Source organism: Odocoileus virginianus, chromosome 2 (genome assembly GCF_023699985.2).
Source record: "Odocoileus virginianus isolate 20LAN1187 ecotype Illinois chromosome 2, Ovbor_1.2, whole genome shotgun sequence".
In the NCBI taxonomy this organism is placed as follows: Eukaryota; Metazoa; Chordata; class Mammalia; order Artiodactyla; family Cervidae; genus Odocoileus; species Odocoileus virginianus.
Window position 1 is genome coordinate 2,452,997 of NC_069675.1, and position 10,252 is coordinate 2,463,248.

Here is a 10,252-nt window from a genome sequence, read left to right on the forward strand (position 1 = left end):
GAGTGTCTGACACATTGTCACAGGGTGTATCATCGAATCAACACCAAAGGACCCACTGCACAGCAAAGAAGGTATGTGACAGTGACACATGACCATGGAATCCACTGGCCCTACCAGTGGCCCTACCAGTACCCCACCCAAAAGACACCAGCCTGAAGAGAGAGAAGGCATAGTCTGTGAGGGCACAGCTGGGTACCAACACAGAGATGCTGCAAACTAAGGATGGAGCAGCATCTTCCAGGACACAGTCTGCACTCTATCAAGCAGTCAGTATGGGGCTGTGTCCCAATAGGAGGGATAGAGAGGTTCAGGAACCAAGGGGTGGACGTAGGAGTGGCTCCACTTACCATTAATCCCGTTAGGTATTTATGTCACCAGAACTGTGAACTCTGAGGATTTTGAGGTCCTGTTTTCCAAAGAGGAAATATTTCCATCAGGAGCTACAGCAAAAGTCCCATGGAACCCATTCACAGTTGGCACCAGGCGCTTTGAGCCAAAGGACCAGCAGGCAAGAAGCACTAGTCGCCATCCTGACAGCAATGCTAAATAGGCAAGTGCAGCAGCCATGACCTAGAAAGGGCATGGTGCCCAGGAACTCAGCAGAGGCGCTTCCTGTCAGTGAGAAGAATAGAAAATGGGTAGTAGAGGAGGGAGATGGTATTATTCGGGGCCTCAGGACCAGCTGCAGGGGTGGGGGCTGTGGTTCGTCCCGTTAACCATCTGTTGTCCCCAGAAATAGCAGAACTGCTCCCAGAACCTACACAAAGTGGGTCTGAGAGGCGTGAGGAGTAGCAGACACTAGGATGTGCAACCCAGGTTGCCCTTCATGATGGAAGTTCTTCTGCCGCTTGCTGCTGAGAACAGGGCTGGCTTCTAGCCCCCTGTTATCAGCCCTCTCCAGGAATTCCCCTCAAGTGAAAGGAGAACTTCACCCAAAGCCACACCTCCACCCTGGGGATAGCATGCATCCAATGACTGGCTGAAGCTGGAATATAAAGGCCTGAGCTCCTCACCCCAGCTCAGGGCAACTCAAAAAGCCATCCCAGGGACTTCCCTGGTGGTCCAGTGGTTAAGAATCCGCACTTCTATTGCAGGGGTCACAGGTTTGATCCCTGGGTCAAGGAACTAAGATCCTAAAAGCTGTAGGATATGGCCCAAAAAAGAAAAAAAAGGTGATCCCAGCTTCAGAACCCTGTGGTCAGCTAAGGCCTTTGTTAGAGCCCACCTTCTCCACCTGACAAAAGCTGCTTCCTCCCCTTCCTCCGTAGATGTGAAACTCCCAATCCACACGCTAGTCTCTGTCTCGAAGCCTGCTGCCCAGGGAACCCTGCCTGAAACAGGCTCTGTCATGGATCTCAACAGCATCCACCTGTCCAGAGAGCGGGCTTCCTAGGTGGCTAAGTGGTAAAAGAATCTGCCTGCCAATGCAGGAGATGCAGGAGATGCGGGCTCAATCCCTAGGTCGGGAAGATACCCTGGAGAAGGTGATGGCAGCCCACTCCAGTGTTCTCGCTGGGAACTCCCATGGGCAGAGGAGCCTGGTGGGCTACAGTCCGTGGGGTCACAAAGAGTCAGATGACAGCACACACATGCACGGACACGTCCTGAGGGCTGGGATGGCGGGGAGGTTGTGGGCCCGCTCTCTGCCTGGTTGGGGCACTGAAGCGCCCATCCAGCTGTCCTCCCGGGGCGTCCCTTAGCACACGCCCTTTCCCCTGTTCTGCGCTTCCTGAGGGCCTGCAGGTTTCAAGTCCCAAACTGGGCCTCATCTCTCCCAATTTCAGGATGTGGCAGAGAGACAGAAAGCACCTGTTTATTGGCTTAGTGATGTTGTGTGTAGAATTTAGTTTTTAGGCATTACACCTGAGGATAGGCATTCCTGAAGGTTAAATGGACCCACTCTAAGTGAATTAGGGTTGTTGTTCAGTCAGTAAGTCGTGTCTGACTCTTTGCGACCCTATGGACTGCAGCACGCCAGGCTTCCCCGTCCTTCACCATCTCCTGGAGCTTGCTCAAACTCATGTCCATTGAGTCAGTGATGCCATCCAACCATCTCGTCCACTGTCATCCCCTTCTCCTCCTGCCCTCAATCTTTCCCAGCATCAGGGTCTTTTCCAGTGAGTCGGCTCTTCACATCAGGTAGTCAAAGGATTGGAGCTTCAGCTTCAGCATCAGTCCTTTCAATGAATATTCAGAGTTTATTTCCTTTAGGATTGACTAATTTGATCTCCTTGCTGTCCAAGGGACTCTCAAGAGTCTTCTCCAGCACCACATTTGGAAAGCATCACTTCTTCGGCACTCAGCCTTCTTTATGGTCCATTTGAAAAGACCCTGTTGCTGGGAAAGATTGAGGGCAGGAGGAGAAGGGGACGACAGAGGATGAGACGGTTGGATGGCATCACCGACTCAATGGACATGGGTTTGGGTGGACTCCGGGAGTTGGTGATGGACAGGGAGGCCTGGTGTGCTATGATTCATGGTGTTGCAACGAGTTGGACGCGACTGAGCGACTGAACTGATACTGATACTGGAAAAACAATAGCTTTGACTAGAAGGACCTTTGTCCCAAAGTGATGTCTCTGCTTTTTACTACACTGTCCAGGTTTGTCATAGCTTTTCTTCCAAGGAGCAAGCGTCTTTTAATTTCATGGCTGCAGTCACCATCTGCAGTGATTTTGGAGCCCAAGAAAATAAAATCTGTCACTTTTCCCCCATCTGTTTGCTGTGCAGTGATGGGACCAGATGCCATGATCTTCGTTTTTTGAATGTTGAGTTTTAAGCCAGCTTTCTCACTCGACTCTTTCACCCTCATCAAGAGGCTGTTAGTTCCTCTTCGCTTTCTGCCATTAGAGTGGTGTCATCTGCACATCTGAGGTTGTTGAAATAGAGTTAACTTTTTTTTTCTGGCTGTGCCAGGTCTCAGTTGCAGCATGCAGGATCATCAATCTTCATGGCAGCATGCGGGATCTCTTAATTGTATCATATAGGATCTAGTTCCCTGACTAGGCATGGAGCCTGGGCCCCCTGCATTGGGAACTCGGAGTCTTAGCCACTTGACCACCAGGGAAGTTCTGAGGGTTAGCTTTGATGCCTATGCTTTAGTCCCTTTCCTCCAAGAACTTGGAAAGTAATTTGCTTAAATCTGATGCAACCCCTGGGCTCCAACTGTCAGGCCAAAAGGTAACAGTAATTACCTTCTTTCCCTTCAAAATGATACGTAACCCAAAGCTCTATTCATCTATTATTCAGAATGGAAAGTGTTTACAGTATTCACCCACTTATTCATCAGTATGTGAAATCTTTTCAGAGCAGGCAATTTCCCCCTAATTCATAACCTAAAAGCAGTGCATGAAAGCATCCGTTTGTGTCATCAAGATGGGGCTGCACATGGAACTGTAAGACCAAAGACACCTCAGATCAGCTCTTCCCAGAAGCACATCAAAATCCCTGGTGAGCATCATGTTCAGGCAACCCCCAGGAAGCCTGCCTTTGGAGCAAGCCCTCCCTGCCTCGTGGAAGCAAGAATTGCTCCCCTTTTCCCAGCTGGACAGTGGAGGGCCTGGAGCCCAGGGAATGAAATGGCACATGACTCCTACTGCTTCCTTCCCTCCCAGCAACCAGTGTTTTTCTGGCTCAGCTCAGGTTACCCTCATCTTCAGCCTGGCCTAGTTCACAGTGGGAAGAAACCCAACTACACGGGCCGCTGCACCCGGGAACGGACTGCTCATTGCAGTGTAAGGCTGGGATAGGACCTTCGGTACAGAGATGCACAACCATGTGCAAGCAAGTCAGGACCCGAGTGACCCAGCTGGAAGGCAAGCAGGAGAGCAGTCATTTAGGACCATGAGACAGAGAGGTGACTAGAAACTGCATCTTAACTTCCCTGGTGGTCCACTGGCTAAGATTTCCCCCTCCCAGTGCAGGGGGCCCAGGGTTTGATCCCTGGTCAGGGAACTAGAGCCCACAATTAAAGATCCTGCATGCTGCAACTAGGACCTGGGGCAACCAAATAAATAAATATGAAAGAAACTGTATCTAAGAGTGTTGGCCTGAAGCCTCTTCATTGCCTCCTGCTTGGAACCCAGTAGACCATCTTGAATGCCCGCTTCCATAAGGCCATTTCCACCTAAGGAAACCTTACCTGTTTCCTTCCATGTGCAAGGAGCTCCACTAGGAGTCACACTCCTGTCCTGTCTCTACCCCTTTGTTTACTTTCAAGGAGAGTAAAAGATGACCACTCTGCGGACTTCCCTAGCAGTCCAGTGGCTAAGACTCCAGCTTCCAGTGCAGGGGGTCGAGTTTGATCCCTGGTCATGGAACTAAGATCCCACATGCTGCACAGCACAGCCAAAAAATAACGACAAACTGTCAAAGTCCATACATAAAGCTGCCCATTCTGGTGGAGGTGGGGGGTAAAGAGGGGCACTGCTCATGCATCGGGCAGCTCCACCCCTCCTTCCTCTTGGAAGTGAGCTGCCTGCATGGTACAGAGCCCTGCTGCTCTTGCTGATGTAGGCTTTACCCCTCTAGAGCTCAAGGGTCAGGGGAAGCTTTCTCTGGGTCTCCTGCTGCTGTGACTGAGTGGGTTAGTCAGCCTCTTTACAGGATCTGTATTAACAGCCCACTTAGTGAACAAACCTAAAACCATATCCTCCAGCTCAGCCTCTCTACCAGTAATAAAGGAGAATTTTAGCCTCTGTTAGCCACTCCTTTATTTCTTAGACCCTCAGAGACACCCTAGTACAGTTTTCCTGACCCCATCATCTTGCCCTTCTCTGAATTCCCACTGCACTTTTTTGTTGTATCTCTAGAATGACCTTCCATCATTCGGGTAGCCACCTGTTTCCTTTCCCTTCCCAACGGAGAAGATCTCAGAGGAGACACTGGAGATCAGCTGGGGAAACAAAGACGAATTAAGTGAAAAACTTGAGGCAGATGTGGAAACAAACAATGACAAGGCCATGTCATGAGGGTGCTCAAGGGGATTTTGGACAAGGCTCCGTCAGGGGTGCTGAGGAACGGAGCCTGACCCTGCAGGGGAGGGGAAAGTTCAGCATGTAGATTCACCAGCTCAGCATCCTCCCCATTTCTGGGAACCACTGGGCCTCAGCTGCTCAGCCTCCATCCCACCTTCTCTTAGTGAAATACTTTGGTTTCCTTTTCATGGAAACACCCCTCCCTACCCCGCCTTCCTTTCATCCATATGATCCTACTCCTAGCATCAGGGCTTGACAAGTGACCCTCGACCAAGCCAGTCAGGGCATCCAATGCTCCTGGCCAGGAGTGTGAACCCTGGGTCCTGAAGAGTGAACCCTGAGACATTTGTATATGGTGGGGAAGAAAAGCTTGCTGTGTTTTCAGCTGAACTTGGTGCTCGAAGGAAAGCCTGAAGCTAGCTGGTCTCTGTATCACCACTAGGGAAAAGCCTGGCTAGGAAATGGAGCCAGCTTCCAGGAGTGGAGCAGAGAGAGAGAGAGAGAGAAGTGGTCCAGAGAACACCTGTGGAGCCACAAATTCACTGCATTTCTGGTTTCTCAGCCAGTAAATCCTTTCTTGCATGACCAATTTGAATTTTGAGTCATTTTTCAACTTTAGGTAATGTCAGAAAAGAGGTTTCAACATGAAGAAGAAAAATAAGTGTTGGCGAGAATGTGGAGACATTAGAAACCTCGTATGTTGCTGATAGGAACATGAAATGGTGTGGCTACTTTAGAAGACAGCCCAGCAGTTCCTCAAAGTCTTAAGCATAAGAGTCACCATGACCCAGCAGTTCCTCTCTTAGGCATATATGCAAGAGGACTGAAAACATGTTCACAGCAAGGCTTGTACAGAAATGTTCATGGAAGCATTATTGACAATAGCCAAAAAGTAGAAACGTGTCACTTGCCTGACGGATGGATAAACAAAGTGTGGTATGTAACTATGGTGGAATATTCGCCACACAAATCAATGAAGGATTGACATATGTTACAACATGGATGAGCCTTGAAAACATTATGCTAAGTGATACAGTGAGTGAGTGAAGTTGCTCAGTCGTGTCCAACTCTTTGAAACGCCATGGACTGTAGCCTGCCAGGTCCCTCCATCCATGGGATTTTCCAGGCAAGCATACTGGAGTGAGTTTCCATTCCTTCTCCAGGAGATCTTCCCGACCAGATACTAAAGGACACATCGTCCATTTACACTAAATGTCCAGAACAGGCAAATCCATTGAGATAGAAAATAGATTAGTGGTTGTAAAGGGCTGGGGCAGGGACAGGAATGGGAAGTGACTGCTGATGGCCACAGGTTTCTTTGGGGGATGATAAAAATGTTCTGGAATTAGTGGTGATGATTGCATAACCTTGTGAATAAATTAAAAAGTACTGAATTATACTTCACAAGGGTGCATTTCACGGTACGTGAATTATGTTGCCATTTAGGCACTTCAGTCGTGTCTGACTCTTTGCAACTCCACAGACTGTAGCCCACCAGGCTCCTCTGTCCATGGGATTCTCCAGGCAAGAATACTGGAGTGGGTTGCCATCCCCTTCTCCAGGAGATCTTTCTGACCCAGTGATCAAACCCATGTCTCTTGCATCTCCTGCATTGGCAGGTGGATTCTTTACCACTGAGCCACCTGGGAAGTCAGGTGTGTGAATTTTATCTAAATAAAAATTAAATATGACAAGAATGTTGCCATTTGGTACATCTAGCTGAAAGGTTTATGGGAATTCCTTGTCCCCTCCTTGCAACTTTTCAGCAAGTACACATTTTTTTTCAAAACAGAAGTTTTTTTTTAATGCTTAAAGTACATTCAAAGTCATTCTGTCTTGATTCCCCAAGAGTGGATATGGAAGGTGGCACCTCTTTCTGAGGATGCTGGAGATTAGGATGACAAGAACATTAAAGTTCAGTTCTGCTCCTCATTTACAGATGAGGAAACTGAGTCCCTGAGGGCAGTGCTGACTCTGTGCGACCCCATGGACTGTAGCCCACCAGGCTCTGTCCATGGACTTCTCCAGGCAACAATACTGGCGTGGGTTGCCATTCCCTCCTCCAGGGGATCTTTCCGACCTAGGGATCAAACCCGAGGTCTCCTGCACTGCAAACAGATTCTTAAACTGTCTGAGCCAGCAGGGAAACCCTTTTAAGGTCCCACATCTTTTTTTTTTTTTAATTGGCTACAAGATGTGGCATGTGGGTCTTAGTTTCCTGACCAGGGATGGAACCTGCGCCCCCTGCGGTAGAAGGCAAAGACTTAACCACTGGACTGCTGAGGAAGTCCCAAAGGTCACATGTCTCCTTGGTAACCATCTCTTCACACGTTTCAGATTGTTATTGCATCCTTTTCTCTAGAGCTGTTTATTTTTCTCCCAGTCTTTCATCCATGTAGAATGCTTACCTTGACTCTCTCCAATTTCTCATCATCTTTCTGAAGTATGTAGGTCCCAGGTTAGGGGATGGAGACCCACCATACAGACATGTGTATTAGCTGTGGAACATGTGTAAAAGAAGGCATCATTCCTTCAGAATGGCATTTCAGGAGTTCTGAGTTACTCATGCAAAAGTGCACGCAGCTGGTGGCGCGCGGTGTCAGCCCCCTGCCTGCGCCCTGGAGCCTGCTCCCTCCCCACCCCACTGGACTGACTTCAGGATGGGACTGGGGTGAGGTAGGCAGTTCCCCCAAAGAGCCAAGATGCACACAGGCTGTGTGTGTCTTCAGGGGTGCCAAGCACCACTCAAGCAGAGCACTGAGCTCACAGTAGACAGGAACAAAGTTGGGAAAGTCAGAAGCCAGGTGGACCCAGGAATGGAGCTGGAAGAAAAGGGCTGAGCATCAGAGAGAAGGAAAAATAACAATTCCTGAGAACAGGGCCAGGGTGATCCAGGCCGTTTGCCTGTTTGAGTGTGGGCCAGCCTGATTTCAAGGCTCAGCCCTGAGATGGGACACACAGAACTTCTGCAAGAGAGCAGAGCTGGCCAGTGGCCACATGTCACTGTGCCCCAGTCAGGAGGGCTGGGGGCCAGCGAGCAGGGGGATTCCGGGCATTTCATCTCCATCATGTAGGCCGGTGCCAGCAAAGGTCTCTTCACTGGTGTGGCCTCATACATCCCAGCCAACACCGTGGTGCCATTGCTGAACCCAAGATCCCAAACGTCACCATCCTCATCCGGACCATAGGATAGAGCTCCAAACCCTCAGCCACAGTGGAAGGGAAGGGCCATGATCTCGGTTGGGCAAAAGAGACCCATCCCGGTCTTTAAACAAGAGGTTAGTGTGCGGCTGGGGCTGCGTCTTCACTGCCTGAGCCCACTCACAGAGCAGAGGCCTGGAGAGAAATCAAGCCTTCACGTCATTGTCTGAGTCCCCTCGTCACCAGCCCTGCTGGTGCAGACGGTAAAGAATCTGCCTGCAGTGCAGGGGACCCAGGTTCAATCCCTGGGTCGGGAAGATCCCCTGGAGAAGGAAATGGCAACCCACTCCAGTAGTCTTGTCTGGAGGATCCCCGGAAGACTACAGTCTATGGGGTTGCAGAGAGTCGGACATGACTGACTAACACACACAGTCACCAGCCACCTAGTCACCCAGCCAAGTCACCTTTCAGTTATGGAACCAACACATTCCATTTAATTACGATGGCTCTGTGTTAAGAGTTCCATATCTCGCAACCATGTTCTGACAATAAGGTTGACATTCCAGACCCACACGGGCTGGGTCCATGGGTGTCTCAGAACACCAGCTCGCTGTGCACTAAAAGCCCTGTCCCTCTCCACTGACCTCCTCGTTCTCTCAGGAAAGCCTGCCCGTTCTTCAAGGACCGTGCGCAGTGTCTCTGTCTCTGTGAAGCTCTCCTGTTTCAAGGCTGAGCCTACAGTCTCAAGGGGCATCCTGTGCCCCTTGTCAGGTTTCTGCCTTCCGGAGGGCCTTGGTGGGGACAGAAGCTTGTGACCCATTTAGGGGCTGAGACACCTGTGGGCAAGACGTTGGCCGAAAAGACTCTCTAGTTAAGCAAACTGCTCTTCCACAAGACGCAACAGCCTCTTCCTCTTGTCCCCAAGGCTCTTTCCCCGGCGCCCTTCCCCTCACACACACCACCTTCTAGCTGTGATGGGTCAGCAGGGACTGGGGCTCCTGCCTTCCAGGACCCTGGGCTCCACATGCCCTCAGAGTCTTCCACTTGCCAGGCTGACCCTCCTTCAATCACCAGTCATTCAGATAAACCCTCTTTTCTCTTCACAAAATCCTTCCAGGGCTTTCCACTGCTGCTGGTCCCTGCAGTGGGCCCCCCTGCCTTCCCGACCTCTTCTCTCACCACATCCTGGCCTCCAGCTGTCTCTCCTCCTGCTTTTCATCAGCAGGAACTCCCCCCACCCCACTGCCGACACCCTCTCAGGCGAAGCCCTGCCTGTCCAGGACGCCTGAGGTAGGAACCCCTCTGGGCATGGCACGTTCCCAGCTGTCTGTTAGTCACTTTTCTCTTTCCACGGACGAGTCCATCTCCTAGACTAAGAATGTAAAATCTTTGGCGAACGGCCTCTGAAGCTCATCACATTTCACTCACGGAGACTAAAACAGTGCTTTTTATGCAAAGCACCTTTCATTAAGTGTCTGAAATGAAATGAGCACACATTCCCAGCTCCTGAGAAAGACGTGTACTCTTCCCAGTAATAATAATAATAATAATAATAATAATAATGCCAAGTTGGCTGCTCCTTCCAGGGAGCCCTGAGCTCTGTCACCATGATGCACACTGGGGCCCGGGTGCCAGCTGACACTGTGAATGGATAAAGGGAACATGGGGAACCGTCAGGGATCATTCCCCATGACTTCTAAAGAAAGTGCATCTTCTTCTGCAAGTCCTGGCCCTGAAGTCTGTGCATCCCCATACACAGGCTGGACTTCTGAAGCCACACTCTTCTGCAGCTCAAGGGATATAGAGGGAAGAGCTCAGGGTCTGAAGTCAAGACCTGGGGGGAGGCATCCTTGGTTCCCAGCCTTGGAACCTCGGGGTGGAAGTTGTTAGGATTAGAGGACTGTTTAGGTGCAGATGCCTCACAAGGAGCAAGCAGGTTCAACTTCCTTAACCTTTTAAAAATTATGGCACACTTCCTCAATTTCTGTTGTGTGTGTGCGTGCGCGCGCGCGCGAGTGTGTGTGTGTGCATGCGCGCGCATGGCCATGCCACAGAGGATCTTAGTTTCCTGACTAGGGATTGAACTTGTGCCACCTGCAGTGGAAGTGTGGAGTCCCAATCACTGGACCATCAGG